This window comes from Lepisma saccharinum, chromosome 10 (assembly GCF_977018435.1).
Source record: "Lepisma saccharinum chromosome 10, izLepSacc3.1, whole genome shotgun sequence".
NCBI classification, from domain to species: domain Eukaryota; kingdom Metazoa; phylum Arthropoda; class Insecta; order Zygentoma; family Lepismatidae; genus Lepisma; species Lepisma saccharinum.
Window position 1 is genome coordinate 1,686,591 of NC_139238.1, and position 15,713 is coordinate 1,702,303.

Genomic DNA, 15,713 nt, shown 5'->3' on the forward strand with positions numbered 1-15,713 from the left:
ATGAAGGTTAATGTAAGCATATAGTGACAGGTAGGAAAATATGGTATCATATTACATCATTGCTACACACAGCAGAAATGTGACTCAAATGACTTTTACACATTCCTTGATAAAGCATTTATGGAAACCACAGATTACTGTATAACACTGGAAAATACCTGCAGATTGGTCAATAGAGACTTTCCGATCTAGCACTACATATCTGTGATGTGAACCACAGATTCAACTATGAAAAAGAAAAATGAACCTATGACATACAACCGAAAGCAGAAAGAAAGGCGAAACTTGAAAGCTAGAGATGGGTGCTGGCGATACGGAGGCTGGAAAAAAGATATTTATCCAGAAATGTGCCCAATGTCACACGGTAGAATCCGGCGGAAAACATAAAGTTGGCCCCAATTTGCACGGAATTTTCGGAAGGAAGACTGGGTCGGCGCCAGGATTTACTTACACCGATGCCAACAAGCAGAAAGGTGTCACCTGGAATAAGGATACAATGAACGAATACCTGGAAAACCCCAAGAAGTACATCCCTGGAACGAAGATGGTGTTTGCTGGTTTGAAGAAGGCCCAGGAACGACAGGATCTCATAGCCTACCTGGAACAGGCTACCAAGTAAACATCAAGAAACTACTAATTTCAATTTTGAAACAGTGGCAACCATGTGAACTACGAGTATTTAACTGCGTGTTAGTTTACATTAATAGTGTACTGTAAGTTGAAACTCGACCCATAATCCATAAGAATAGTTCGAGGTATTGTGAAAATTAGGAAAATGCACTACTTCAGAGGGAGTTTGGTGGGGCTGTTTTGAACTATCACAATGAAAAGTATCTGAAGTCCTTTTTAAAATTCATTTTCATATTTATTGCATTAAATTCAAATTTTTGTGTTTATATTTATACAGAAACCTTTTCGTAGTATATTTCGTACGAGTGTGTATAAATCAACACTTGTACTTTAAAAATTAACTATGAACCATACATGAAGACATGTTCCCAATGTTCCAAACTCATTATACATTCTAAAGATAATAAAACTACAGTGTAAGGTTAGTGATTATCTTTCTTATCCTTTTGCACACTACACATACGTACGTCTCTTTTATCCATAATTAAAGAATCACTCAAATTGATGTTTATCAGTTATACTCAATTTATATTTCTTGTTATTGGTTAGGTTAGATGTAAATACTCTTTCATTTAGTTAAAATAATTCTATGAATATAATTACAATGTTACAATATCATTAAAAGGAAATCTTACACAAACTTCAATTGCAATGAAACTTATTATATATAGTACTTCTATTTTATTTGATATTTGAAACTTATGAATTAAAAGTATTGTGCATTTTGCATATTTCCTTACTTCGAAGTTTAATATTAAATACAAGTCAAGAATACAAAGTTATTGTAATTTCCAATTTATTATAAGAGTGAGATATCGAATGTTCTTTAAAAATCATCATTCTGCACAGAAAATGTATACAAATATTGAATCCTTTAAAAAAATCTAGTTAATCAAACGTATATTGATACTGTCCCTATGTAAAACGGAACGGGCTGATTTATTGCTAAATACTTTATAATTTGAAATATTTACTATCAAAAAAGACAGCTTTCATGTGTAGAACACCGTTCCATTATGGTATAATGTGCATCGTAAAATCAAATGTGTACGTAGCTTCAGAATATCACAAGTTCGTTTACAGTACTAACTTCTTTCATGCACAGTAAATATTGCAAACCATTTAATGATTCTATGACAGCAGTGATGTTATTTTCACTTGAAATAAGATTCGCACAAAATGCTTATAAAATATTGAGTTTGATATATGCTGCTAGAATCTGTGTAAACAGACGCTGTAACAATTAAGACTAGTGTTTCAATGAATGTGTGTGAGAAGCGTTAGAGTTTAAACGTCTAACTCTTGCATGCTGATATATCTCACAGTCGAACAGTGTATTACTACAGAGATTCGAAATAGATAGGAAGTGAGAAGCGTGCGTTCAAGAGGTTGGTAAACACGAGTAACTGTGTTAAGTCAACGGTTTTAAAATTATGAATAACGTTTAAAAATTACTTTACTTATTACTTTTTTAGTATTTGCATGAATCGACTTTTTAAAAAATGTTCCCATTAATATTTGAGTTTTTTTATTTCAAGTTCACTTTATGCACAGCTACTTAATCGGTACTGAACACATACTTTAAAGGATTCTGAACCCTTATATGACCTTTAATATATACACAGAGTATTAGTCATATTCTTATCCATGTCTCGTACGATTTTTTCAGATTTTAAACATTTAAAGCAGTGAACTTCAACCCTCTTCCTGTCCGGGGTTCGAAACCCGGTTTGGGCTGGGTGTTTGTGAGTGTCCATTCATCAATTTCATCATATCATCACTCATCCCCATCTTCGCAAATTAGCCAGAAGTGGCACAAAAAGCGAAGTAAAATAAAGAAAATCAATCAATCAATTCAACGTTTTTCCTATAGCGAGCCATTTTCACGTTTACATATTCTAAGGAACTGAGAGCCTCCCCGATGGCTCAGTGCTAACTTGATTTTAGCGTCGATTGTTGTCACTTTTGGCTAATCGCGACAATGAGGATGAATGATATGGTGAAATTGATGCAGGGACACTCACAAAGAACACCCATGCCCAGGTCGGGATTCGAACCCAGGACTCCTGGCGTCGTTGCACGCTGTGCTAACCACTCCGTCACGGAGGTCGGCAGTGGCAATGTCGTCTCCTTGTAATCAGATGGTCCTGGATTCGATACCACATAGTTGTTCGCATCCTACTTTAAACTGTAGGTCCAGTCCCAATTGGCCTATCTGTGCGCAATGTAAACTTAAACTCAACAAATAGATTGACAGGCCACTCTGTTCCAGTCACGTTCACAGATATACAACTCTTTTCTTTTGAAACAATATATCAGAATGGGTAATTATCGCCATGAAGCTCTAATTAATTGAATTAAATACTTCGCTTCTCTGCCATTTTTGGCTAATCGCGACGATAAGGATGAGTGATGATATGACGAAATTGATGAAGGGACGCTCACAAATAACATCCATGCCCAGGCTGGAATTCGAACCCGGGGCCCTTGGCTTCGTAGCGCGTTGTGATAACCATTCCGTGTCTGAAGAAGGAGGGAAAGGGAATAAAGATTGAAAGATGGCGCTTCTTTTGAAGTTTCCTGCAACGCTGAGAATGTGGCAAAAAAAATGGAAGAAGACAATTAGGGAAGGCAACTGATGCCGATCAATGAACCTCATCGATGCACCGTGAGGGAATCTTGAGTCGTTTCGCTTTTGTTCTTGACAGACCAATAAATATCCCTGCAGGGTCATTAAAGTGACATTCGGATTGTCAATCTATTGAGTTCGGTCATTGTGTCTGAGCACGCGCTTAATATTCCTTTTTGTTACAGAAATAAATTATAGCCTCCTTGAGGAGGAGAATTGGTTCCGGGAGTGAAGGGGAATCATTGGTTCGGTCTGGACTTCAGGAGAGATGTTACCACGTCAGAGTTTGCATGCTGTTTTTACTAACAGCAAATTAGAACAACTTAGGACAACTAGAACAAATTTCCACATCCTGTACATGACTCTATTCATACAGGATACATAACGTAGTTCTTCGAGGGTTCGTAGCGTTAATATGAAATCTCAACTCAACGAACTTAAGGTCTTGATGAAAGTTTATCGAGCCAAATTTCAACCTCGCTTCTACGTAATACACCCTGGACTTCATTTTGCAGACTAGCGAGGCTCTGGCGTCTATGAGCCTTGCGTTGTGTGCTTCTCCATATGAAATCGTCTCTTCATCTTTTTCATCCTATCACTACCCATCTTCATCTTTGCAATTAGACAAAAAATGCAGAAACGCGAAGTAAAATAAACTAAATCAAAAATCAAAGTTTGTCGAAGTGAGACTACAACACCCTGTTGTCCATGCGAACATGTGTTTGAGTGTGTGTGAACATGTGTGTGTGCAATGTTTTATTTTCTGGAGAGAAAGATTCTGATACTCTTCGTAAGTCAATTTGCTGTGGCGACTGAATGTTAATTGTTATAGCTAGTAAATATACTGTGATGTATGCTGTATTCGTTGATGATCGCAGTACGTTCGTGCATATTCGTCTTCATTTTCTTCGTTAACACACAATATTATTAGATCTTGTCACATGTATAAAGATGCCGGTTTGGCTTACCGTTCCGCACCGCCAAAAATGCTATATTTATTTATATATATATATATATATATATATATATATATATAAAATATGGTGGTATGGAACGTTACACACATACATACCTTGGATCCAGAAAATTAGTTCCTATTTTATTTCTTTTAAAGTTTGGACAGATGTTTCAAGTTACAGTTTTTTGATAACGTTACGTTTGGCCTACATAACATTGTCTTCTTGATTATGCCACTGTGTCACTTTAACCCTTTCAGGCCGAATGCCCTAAATATTATAATATCGACCTAAAATTTCAACTAAACGCACGGCCATGAAAATAGGCGGATGGGCTATTAATTACTCTGGTGCCACATGTGGGAAAAGCAAAGCGAGAGCGGGACAAAATTCGCTGGCTCCCGCGCAGTGTGTGCCAACGTCAACCGGGCTGCGTTGCCTAGTTCGAGCGTCAGACCGACCTCTCTCTCTCTCCGGGGCACTTTTGTGTCATCCCTGACCTTTCGAGCAAATACTGTCAGTTTGTAGCACATGGATTAAAAAGACCAACTCTACAACGAGATCTTTCATTCTCTTAAACATCCGAACACACGGCGTTGTGCTCTCACGTGGCAACAGCGCTAACTTCTGCCACCCGCCTAATTTCATGGCCGTGTGTTTAGATGGATATTAGTAGGGCTACGAAGTTTCTGAGTTTTAAAGAAGATGCTAAACCTTACAGTAGTCAGTTTCACTTCAGTTAGAACTAGAAAACAATGCTTTCATTTAGATTTTTTTTTCCTTCATTTTCGGCTATTTTTCAGTATTTTTGCCGGTTTTTGCAATGTTATCGTTTTTGAAGTTTCTTTTATTTCCTTCCCAGTTGTTTCATGAATTTTAAATGCATTTGCTTGCAACGATCCTGCTAGATTGTTACAATGTTACGCATTTCTTCATTTTATTGTCATTGTTGAGAATAGCATTGTGTTCTGTTATCGCTTCTGAATAGGATTTCACTGCTATGCTTGGTAGAGAACGAAGTTCTACCGTATCTACTAGGGAGCGTTATTGTTAGTTCATTGTTAACCTGTATATGGCACTAGTTAAGCAGCGCTCTCGTAGTTCACGAGTATCCACTAGAGGCGCTGGCGCTGCTCTCAGAAATGCATATAAGCAGCGACGCAGTCCCTGCCGCCTGGCAAAAATCTCTTTACAAGATTGAAACCAGGTTTAAACAAATCCCGATGTCATGTAGGTAGTTAGCATACTATACCGCGTTTGTTAGAACCTGTCCCGTTTCCCGAGTTAGCAATCGCTCGACAGTTTCGGTGCCAATGAGAAACGAGGAAAAAATCGTCTGCTGGGCAGCGAGAAGCGAATGGAAGCCAGAAGAAAGGCGCTTACGTAGACACTGTTGAGACGTTGCGTATTTTAATTGGCTGCCTGGCTTTGACTTTCCCCAGCACGGAGAAAAGCCAGCGACCAGCTAGCGCGGGAACCGGGACAGGTTGTAACAAACGCGGTATAGTGCATGTCAAGCATGAATGGAGGCTTCCCCAAGGGAGAAATCCTGCTTCACTGGATCTATTCCGAAGGGAAGACCGCGCCTAGGTAAAAGACCGAACATGGGGCTATGATGTACTCAAGAGTGCATCAACGTCTCAAGCGAGGTGTGCGCCTTTTGGTGCGGTCTCCAGTTGACTCAGGTCGGGCGCCACTCACCCCCGCGAGCCCTTTGGGGGCGGGGATTTTTCCTTTTTCTTTTCTGCCAGGAGTTCTAAAGTTATAGGTGATCGGTTAGTCCTTATGAACTTTCCAGCCTGATCATTACCAGTGCGTAGTTAGAGATCGGTTAGTTCATTGAACTATCCAGCCTAATTATTGCCTATTTTTGTGCGAGCAGGAAAAGATTTATTACCCATTTTGCCTTGACTCATCTTCCTCAACAGGTCGCTAGGTGCCGTGGCTTGCCGCGAGTTGATAGCTTCCTGGAGATGAGGCCTTGCTCGATAAGGTTTATTATCCGGCCAGGAGTTCTGTGTTGACTCTTGGTCGAGCTCTGCTCCCGCGAAATAGCCCAGCATTTGCAAGCACACGGGTGCTTAGGGATACAAGAGGGCTTTTACAGTGTGGCCTGCCTGTAGAACGGAAACGTACTCCTTGTACGGCCTACAGGTAGATTATACTCATTGTATTACGTTACGGTTTAGCTCGTGGGTATATTTACTGTTGGGAGACGGCCTACTAGTAGAACGGAAACGAAGGGTATCCGTATTCTTCGGCCTACTAGTAGATTATACATCTCACAACAACCGATGTAGAATTGACTTAATCTTTTGACCTACTCTGGTAGAACGGAAACGAGAAGTAGCAATATTTCTCGGCCTACCAGGTAGATTACACGAAGGATGACGTTCATCGATAGTTAATTTTCATTAAGGGTAAATATGCAGTTTACTAATTACTGTCGTTAGCTTAGCTCTATTAAATTATTAATTAAAGTAAATAATATTAATTAAGCCTTAACTATTTTGAGCTTATAATAAATTCATTTTGCTTTTTTGATATTACTCTTTGGTTAATAGGAAGGCAGATTTAAATGTTCCTTGAGTCACTAAATTGATGCCCTATTGTCCCCTATGCCAACACAGTTGTATTTCAGAAGAGAAATGTTAATGCAACATCTAAATTGATGCCCTAAAAGAGAAATAAGGACCCTTATTCCCCTCTGGTATCTCTAAAGAGGAAAAATTGAATGGTCCCTGTCCTCCCTCTCCAAGATTCAAGCAGAGGGGCTTCGAACCTAGATCTTCAGGAACGACCAAGTGCAGTGAGATCTTATCAGAAGATATTGTGAATTTGTTATGTGCGGATATCTACATAGCATACATATCAATCCTACAATCTTTGTAGGATTGACTTCGCCCCCCTACAAATAATTCCTGGATACGGACCTTTAAACAAGCAATCAAATAATGCAAAAATGATGTTTCGAACTTGCTTCCCTTCTAATGTTGGAATCACCTTGCTTGCACTTGAAATTTTCACCCTCCTCCTTTCTGGCTGGCGTATGTGGTGTGGAATATGGGTGTATCCTGTATATTCAGTGCGCATCTCTGGCCTGGCAATGGCAACGCTGATTCCTTTGTAGGCGGCGATGTCTATGGTCGGCGAGTGAGCGAAGTTCGAAGAGGTAAGAAATCGAACTGTTTCCTATCAGGTTTTTTCTCATACAGTATCAGCTAAGAACATTTCGGGGATGAACTTTAAATCATACTCAATTTGACTATTGTATTCAGTTAAAAAATTAGAAGTACATAATTATGACCGTAATGCATTTGATTTTCACCAGGGTGAAGTGAATGGCCGACCGTGAGGGGTATTCCATTCGTGCTTTCGTTGTTAGGTTAGGCAGGTCACTTTTAGGGCCGTTAGCATTAAAATTATTTCTGTAAATACTTCCAAACACCAGGTCGCGGCCTAAAAAATATATTCACACTAAGAAATAGTGTGAATTTTAAACTATTAAAATGCTGTAAGATATACCTCAAAAGCCAGAGTGACCTCTCAGCCGCTCCCTACAACTGAAGTGTATCTTCATATGTGACATTTTGACACCATATTCAGATACTTTAAAACCAATGTAGCTTAAAGCATGTAAAAGATTAAGCTATACAACTATGTCATGCTGCACACTTGAAACATTATTGGAATCCTGAACTTTGTAAACTTGAACTGAAGGAATGTTCATCACAGAAATTTTAAAAGAAAATATCCAACTACTTCGACATAGATTGTTGAAAGTACCATATTGTTCTACATTGATTATCATTATACATTTTTCCCATGCTGTACCTTGGTTTTTTGAGACCAACAAATTGAAAATTGCTGCTTTCTTACTTGACATGTAATCCATTGGATAATTTCTTCTAATATTCTGTACCTCATTTACCATTTTAAAGATAATTGGAAAGAAGTGTGTAGTATATTTGTAATATGAAATGTTCTTTCTTTTGTTGTCTCAATGAAGACTATGTTGTTTATAGAACGTTGTCTCAAGGGAGCCGATGTTGTTCATAGAATGGTGTTTCCAGGTAGGCGATGGTGTTCCTAAATTGTTATCTCAAAGAAGACTATGTTGTTCGTAGAACGTTGTCTCAAGGGAGCCGATGTTGTTCATAGAACGTTGTCTCATGGGAGCCAATGTTGTTCATAGAACGTTGTCTCAAGGCAGCCGATGTTGCTCCTAGAACGGTGTCTCAAGGGAGACGATGTTGTTCCTAGATTGTTGTCTCAATGAAGACTATATTGTTCCTAAATTTTTGTCTCAATGAAGACTATGTTGTTCATAGAACGTTGTCTCCACGTTCCTCTCTTGGGGGTGCTGTGCTTGTCCGCACATTCTTTGTCAATATCTCAACTTCCGTGGAGTGTATAGCAGCCACACCCAGATTCCCGGTATCCTCGGGAGTAGCTCTATTACGTGTAAAAATCTCAGTCCAATCAGAGCACTTTTAAAACTTCCTCGCTTTGGCGTGAAAAGTCCAGCTTCCTCTTAATGGAGGGTGGGAAAACAGGTGTGTGTGTTTGTGTTTGTTTGTTTGTTTTTTATATTGTGTAGTAGTTGTGGTGTGTGTGTGTTTATATTGTGTAGTAGTTGTGGTGTGTGTGTGTTTATATTGTGTTATAGTTGTGATGTGTTTGTGTGTGTCTTGTGTAGTAGTTATGCTGTCTAATGTGTTTGTGTTCGTCTTGTGTAGTAATTGTGTTGTCTAATATGTTTGTGTTTGTCTTGTGTAGTAGTTCCTCCATTCATATAGGGGGTTAGGCGTAGAGCTGACAACTCTGCACTGTAAAAAGACATGTCAAGAAACAGAAATATAAGGCCATGGATGTTCCCAAGGTAAAATATTCCGGAGGTAAAATAGTCCCCCGTTCGGATCTCCGGGTGGGGACTACTTTGGGAGGTCCCTGGACTAAGGATAAGATCTACGTTAGGAATAAGGATATTAAATTAGGCACCTGGTATGTTCTGAGCCTTTACCGGCCTGGGGCATTTCAGTGTACAGTTAATGAGATAGTGAAGTATAAATTAGATGTAGTAGCTGTCCAGGAAGTTAGGTGGCCAGGAGAAGGGAATTGTAAAACTAAAAATTATACTTTTTTCTATGGTGGTACTGAAATTCATAATTTTGGAACAGGGTTTTTCATAAATAATAGAATTATCTCGGCTCTTAAAACAGTAGAATTTATTAATGATAGGATATCATATGCAGTTTTACAGGGTAGGTGGTGTAAAATTATTTTAATAAACATACATGCACCAACGGAAGATAAAGATGATAATACTAAAGATGATTTTTATACAGAGTTAGAACAGGTCTTTGATAAATTTTCTCAGTATGATATGAAAATTCTGTTAGGCGACTGTAATGCACAGATTGGCAAAGAAGATACATTTAAACCCACGATTGGTAAAGAAAGTCTTCATGAATTAAGTAATGATAATGGTATAAGATTGATTACTTTTGCAACCTCAAAGAATTTAATTGTGAAAAGTACCACTTTTAAACATAAAGATATCCATAAATATACCTGGTCTTCTCCAGATGGTAAAATTCATAATCAGATAGATCATATTCTCATTGATAAGAGAAGGCATACTAGTATAATTGACGTTCGTACACATAGAGGTGCTGACTGTGCCAGTGACCATTATTTAGTAATTGCTAAATTAAGAGAAAGACTCTCAGTGATAAATCATAAGCAACAAAATCTAAAAGTTATAAAATTTGATACAGGAAAGTTTGCTGATGAAAGAATTAAGAAAGATTACCAAATTAAACTGTCAAATAGATTTGATATTTTGCAGGATTTAAATGATGATGAAAATATAAATGAAGCAGACGTAAATAAGAATTGGGAGCACATACGTAATGCAATAGAATCAGCAGCTAAAGAAAGTATAGGATACCATAAACCAAGAAAAAGTAAGCCATGGTTTGATAATGAATGTCATAATCTAATAGAAATAAGAAATCAGGCTAGACTTAGGTGGTTAAATAACTCGGATGATACAAATCTAAGCAATTATAATAGAATAAAGCGAGAAGTTAACCGCACGTTTAGAAGTAAAAAAAGAGATTACTTGAAAAGCAAAATTAACGAAATTGAAACAAACAGCAAAAATAAAAATATCCGAGATTTATATAAAGGTGTAAATGAATTTAGAAAGGGGTGGCAACCTAAAGTAAACTTGATAAAAGATAAAGACGATGATTTTCTAGCTGACCCAAGCGATATTCTAAATAGATGGAAGAACTACTTTAATGACCTTTTAAATGTCCATGTAGGAGATAAATCAGAAGTAAATGAAGTACACACAGCAGAACCTTTAGTTCCAGAACCTAACTTGACTGAAGTTAAAGATGCTATTAAAAGGCTTAAGAATAACAAAGCACCTGGCATTGATTTAATACCAGCTGAGTTAATTAAATATGGTGGAAATTCATTAATATGTCAAATTCATAAATTAATTTGTTTAATATGGAATAAAGAAGAAATCCCTCAACAGTGGAAAGAATCCATAATTGTTCCTGTGTTTAAAAAAGGTGATAAAATGAACTGCAATAATTACCGTGAAATTTCTCTACTCTCAACAACATACAAAATATTGTCTAACATTCTTTTAACAAGACTAACCCCATATGCTAATGAAATTATAGGTGATTATCAATGTGGATTTAAACGTAACAGATCAACTACAGATCAAATTTTTCACATCAGACAGACACTTGAAAAAAAGTGGGAATATAATCAAAATGTCCATCAGCTATTCATTGATTTCGAAAAAGCATATGATTCGGTCAAAAGAGGTAAATGATATAATATATTAGTAGAGTTTGGAATACCTAAGAAGCTTGTTAGTATGATAAAAATATGCACCAGTGAAACAGAAAGTAAAATTCGTGTGGGTAATAATATGTCTGACAAATTTATAATTCATGATGGGTTAAAACAAGGAGATGCATTATCTCCATTGCTCTTTAATTTTGCCTTAGAATATGCTGTAAGGAAGGTAAAAGAAACTAAAGAAGGACTAAAATTAAATGGTGTGACTCAGTTGTTAGCATATGCAGATGATGTAGACTTACTGGGGGATGATGTGAATACAATTAAGAATAATGCTAAAATATTTTTCAAAACTGCTAAAGAGATAGGTTTGGAAGTTAACAAAGAGAAAACTAAATATATGCTTACAGGCCGAAACCAAGTGTTAGGTAATAATCAAAATCTAATTATTGATAACAACTCGTTTGAACCAGTTTCCAAATTCAAATAGTTAGGAGTAATATTAACAAATGAAAATTATATTAAAGAGGAAATAAAAAGTAGGCGTAATTCAGGAAATGCATGTTACTTCTCTCTTCATAAACTTTTGTCTTCTCGTTTAATATCTAAGAAACTAAAAGTTAAAATATACAAAACCGTAATTTTGCCTGTAGTATTATATGGGTGTGAAACTTGGTCCCTTACATTGAAAGAGGAACATAAATTGAGAGTATTTGAAAATTAGATCCTTAGGAAAATATTTGGACCTAAAAGGGATGAGGAGACAGGTGAGTGGAGAAGGTTACATAATTTAGAAGTACATAATTTGTATTCATGTCCAGATATTATTAGAATGATTAAATCAAGAAGACTTAGGTGGGCAGGTCATGTGGCACGAATGGGAGAGGAAAGAACAGTTTACAGGATTCTTGTTGGGAAACCAGATGGTAAGAGACCTGTACGAAGGCCAAGACGAAGATGGAGGGACAACGTTCAGATGGACCTAAAGGAAATCGGTAGGGATGGAAAAGAGTATATAGATCTTGCTCAAGATAGGGACAGATGGAAGGCCTGTGTTGCTGCAGCCATGAACCTTCGGGTTTAAGAAGGCTAGAGAGTTAGTTAGTTAGTTAGTTAGCGGATATCTACATTTAACCTCAGTGTAATAAACTTGTTAAGTCGACGCTAATTTTCATTAAGTATACCCGAACCCTGAGTGTATAAGATTATCATATCTCCGGCTAGAATAGAGTTAGCATTATGGGTAAATCTGAATATCGACGACCGTCACAACGTCGAACCCGGTACCGTCCATAACGCGGGCCAGGTACGTTTCAAATATATGGCGTCTGCCACGTCGACCCCGGAGCGTCTCAGATTTTGGTGCCCATAAAGTGGGGTCTGTTTCTGGTTTTTACCGCCACCCAACGTGGGCGTGTGTGGGTCGTTTCATGCTAGAATCATATGAAGAACATCTACAATAGCACTTGAATTGCTTTCTTTCCCCTTTACTTCAATAGTTTAAATCACCAAACAACAGATTTTATCAAATTATTCAACTAGTCTGTTGTACTTTATGAAAAATCAAGCTTTCACTTTAAAGGGGGAAATTATTTTTTGGTCATTTTTTGAAATTTTTAGATCATTTTTTTAGATCATCAACTTTCGAGCCTTAGTTATTAGACTAAAAATGAACTGAATTACAAACATACCTCATTCCTTTACAATGAATGTTACTCATGTAATCATGGACCACCACCCTATGTGTGTGTGTGTTTAGAATTTTCCCAGTTTCAATTTAAGACATATTAATTACACAAGCCGTATTTCCTGGCACGTTCAGTGGTTTCCGAGACAGAAATTACCGTTTTCCGTCGGTGGCCATAAAGTGACGCGTCGCCAGAGATAAGGACGCCGAGGGAGAAGCCAGGGGCCCGGGTCAGGGGCGCAGGAAATTGATGGCCGTCCCCTATGAAGAAGATGAACGACGACAGGGGGAATCCCCAGTGAACTCCTCCCGCGTTTTCCGAGTTCCGCTGACGTCATCCTGCTCCCTATCTCAACCCCATAATTCCCTAAAGATCTTGTTCGTGGTTGGCCGGTCGAGTTGGTTGAGCTACTAACAAGTTACGAGTTCGGAGGCACGAGGCGGCCCTTGACAGGGTCCCTGAAATCAACAGCCTTTCTCACAGACACGCATGAACTTAAGTTTCTGTTATGCACATCAGAGGTTGAATATAGTGTGAGGCATCAGTGGCGTATTTTCCATGTTACTGCGTTTACAGCTGGTAAACAAACTTTTTCGTATATTTCCATACATTTAGATTTAATACGATAATTATAATACGATAATATGGATAATTGTTCATTATACGAGTATATTATGAAAACTATTAAATGAAGTTTCTAAATCAGAATTTATTTAAAATATTTAAAGTACTTAAAGACTGTTTTATGTACGCCGCTGATCGTTCTTCATTGCACTCTTCTGACGACCGGGGTTCCTCCCCGATTGTACAGTGGGATCCATGAGTATGATATGATCCATATTTTTATGTGACGTCACAACTTTAAAATATGTCACTAATATATTTAATTTGAACAAAGAAAGCGTAATTTCCGTGTTATTATATGTAATATTGCACCTTGTTTGTAATGTATATCTTTTGTTTAATATTTATTGTATTTTATGCTCTATTATGAGTAGTTTAATGTATCTTTAGATTTGCGAGAGTGCACTATGTGAACTTGTATTTCTAAACATGTATAGATGTCAGTTTTGTTGATAGCATCCTTTTGTAGATAGTGAGTGATTCATCTGCACTTGAATCTGTGTTCTCGAAAATAGTATAAAAGCAAGGATATCGCGCAGAGGGGGCCACTCCGCGACTTACACGTTATTGGCTAGAGCTTGTGACGTCACCAAGCGGACAAGAGCGGAAGAAATCTATGCGTAGAATGTAGCAGATGGCCCATGAAACGCTGTGTTTTCATGCATCTTTTGATATTATACACCAAAGCTGTTAATTTAATTTGACAACAAGAGATCAAATACGCCATAGAAGAATACACTTATTCCTAAACAATGCATAGTTTATTTTTCATACATTATATGCGTGATATCTTGTCCCTGTAGGCTGTAGTCCACTGCCAGCTTTTCTTTCCAGCTAACCTATTGCATTTATTTTAAATGTCTAATTCTAAGGAAAGTTCTTGTCCGGGCATATTCTGATATGACTTTCTACTGAATATCCTGGAATTTCCCTTTAATATTTTTACGCTACTTTTCAGATTCTCCAGTTGATCGCCACGATGAGGATAAATTTGTTTTTGTTATTTAGTGTCTTCTTCCACTTTTGGCTAATCGCGACGAAGAGGATGAGTGATGATTAGTTTAAATTGATGAAGGGACACTCGCAGCAGGCACGTATCCAAGGGGGAGCTTAGGGGGCTCGAACCCCCCGAAAGTTTGCGGTTTACAATAGTTAAAATTAGGTTTTTGGTTTCTTGTGGTGTGAAATAAAATAACGTGACGATAATTTAAGGTGAGAAATAATTATCGAGTCAAGCACGTATGCAAAGTGGGAATCAGGGGGCTCCAGCACCCCATTCAGGAAATTACGCTACATGGCTTCTTAAATAATGTGATGATAATTTGAGATAAATAATTTTCGAGCCAAGACACAGAATGTTCTATAACCCTGTTATTGTTAATAGCGCGCACCCAAGGTGGGATCAGGGGGCTGGAGCCCCCCTTAATTTTTTCAGTTTACACTACATAAAATTGGTTGGTTTTTTTGGATTTGATTTATTTTATTTTACTTCGCGTTTTGTTCCTCTTAGCTAATTTACGAAGATGGGAATGAGTGATGAAATGATGAAAATGATAAATGGACATTCACATACAACCATGGCTGAGCGGGATTCGAACCCGGGACCCTTGGCGTCGCAGCGCGATGTGCTAACCACTCAGCCACAGGATCCGGCAAAATTAGGTTTTTGTTTTCTTGAATAGTGTGCCGATAATATATAAGGAGAGAAATACTTACCAAGGCAACACGGAGAATGTTCTATAAACCTGTTGTTGATAATATTGCATTAAAACTTTTCTTGCGCTTTCGGTGTTGTCGCAACACTATGCAAAGACTTGTCAGCATTTGAAGCTGCAAACGTAGCGCCACACGTAGGACGATTCATTGTAAATTTTTAATCTCTGGAAAGCGCCAGAGGGAACGTTCTTGAATAAGAGAAGGAGTCGAACTACTGGCAACATTAACGAATCGTTTCATCTGTGGAACGTTCTAGAATAGAATGAGGTTAAAATACGCGGCTTCAATTTCCAGGTTGATCTGTACAACAGAATCGGTTAATGAGTATTCAAAGGTAAGTGTGATAGTTCATACAGTCTATTGGTGGCTTTATAAGATCTAGTGATTCGAAAATGAAAAGGACTAAATACCATAAAGTAACGAAGTCTACTACTAGTTCCAGTTCGGGTCCAAAGCAGAAGACATTAACGACAGCGGAATTTCCGGAGCATCAGTGTAGTGCTAGTTCGGGTCGAGGGCCGAAGAGATCGAAGGTCTCTCTCTAAAGTGAATATTTAAGCAGTAACGGGTATTGGAGCGGTTAATTAAAAAAGAAATAAGCTGCACAGATCAACTGAAAATCAAAGTTTTGAGTGATGA

General features: G+C 37.8%; 1 pseudogene; it reads left to right on the top strand.

Moving 5' to 3' along the window:
• Positions 1–246: 246 nt before the first annotated feature.
• LOC145994184 (cytochrome c pseudogene) lies at positions 247–1,055 on the top strand (annotated as a pseudogene).
• The last annotated feature ends 14,658 nt before the right edge of the window (positions 1,056–15,713 follow it).